The sequence below is a fragment of the Myotis brandtii genome, unplaced genomic scaffold (assembly GCF_000412655.1).
Source record: "Myotis brandtii unplaced genomic scaffold, ASM41265v1 scaffold259, whole genome shotgun sequence".
Lineage (NCBI taxonomy): Eukaryota > Metazoa > Chordata > Mammalia > Chiroptera > Vespertilionidae > Myotis > Myotis brandtii.
Genome location: NW_005359840.1, coordinates 622,965 through 624,430, shown reverse-complemented (window position 1 = coordinate 624,430; position 1,466 = coordinate 622,965).

Genomic DNA, 1,466 nt, shown 5'->3' with positions numbered 1-1,466 from the left:
AATCAGGAGGAAATAAAAAGTGATATAGCTACAATAATAATAAAAAAAAAACATGATGGAAGGTAGACCAGGAGAAGTGGATGACCAAATTAGTGAGTTAGAAGATACGGTAGAGAAACAAGCCCAATCTGAACAGCAATTGGAGAAAAAAATAAAATGCAGGAGGGATCCTAAGGGAGCTTTGGGACAACATGAAACGAAGTAACAAATGTATAATAAGGGTACCAGAAGGAAAAGAAGAGCAGCAAGGATTAGAGAACCTATTTGAAGGAATAATGACAGAAAACTTCCCTGATTTAGGGAAGAAAAAGTCACACAAGCAGAGTCCCAAGCAAGAAGAACCCAAAAAGATCCAAACCAAGACATGTCGTAATTACAATGGCAAACGTTAACAAAAAAAGAGAATCTTATGGGCTGCAAGAGAGAGATAGAGAGTAACCTACAAAGGATATCCCATCAGATTATCAAATTATTTCTTAACAGAAATACATCAGGCCAGAAGGGAATGGAATGCAGTATACAAAGTGATGCAAAACAAGGGACTGAATTCAAGAATATTCTATCCAGAAAGGCTATCAATCAAAATTGAAGAGGAAGTCAGGAGCTTCACATTAAAAAAAGGCTAAGGGAGTTTATCACTACCAAGCCAGCAATGGAAGAAATGCTAAAGCAACTATTGTAAAAAGAAGAAATAGAAAGGGAAGGAACACAGGCATAACGAATAGAAATGGCTACAAACAAGTCCCTATCAATAATAACATTAAAAATAAATGGACTAAGTGCTCCAATCACAGACATCGAGTGACTGAATGAATAAGAAAACATGTCCCATATATATGTCATCTACAGGAGACCCACTTCAGAACAAGGGACTCACACAAACTGAAAGTGAAGGGATGGAAAAATATCTTTCAGCTAAATGGAAATGAGAAAAAAATGGGGTAGCAATACTTATATCTGATAAAATAGACCTCAAAGTGAAGGCCATATCAAGAGATAAGGAAGTACACTTCATAATACTAAAGGGATCGATACAAGAAGAGGATACAACTCTGGTAAACATATATGTACCCAATACAGGAGCACCCAAATACAAAAAAAAAAAATTCTGAGAAATATCAAGGGAGAGATCGACAGCAATATGATCATAGTAGGGGACTTTAACAACACACTGACAATACTGGATAAATACTCTAGACAAAAAATTAGCAAATAAACAGCAATCCCAAATGACTCACCAGATCAAATGGACTTAATAGACATCTTCAGAACATTCCACCCCAAAGCTACAGAATAGACATTCTTCTTAAGTTCACATGGGACATTTTCAAAGATAGACTACATATTGGAACAGAGGCAAAGTCTCTTCAAATTCAATAAGACTGAAACCATATCAAGCATCTTCTCAGATCACAATGACATAAAATTAGAAATAAACTACAATAAAAATAATCACAAAAATTCAA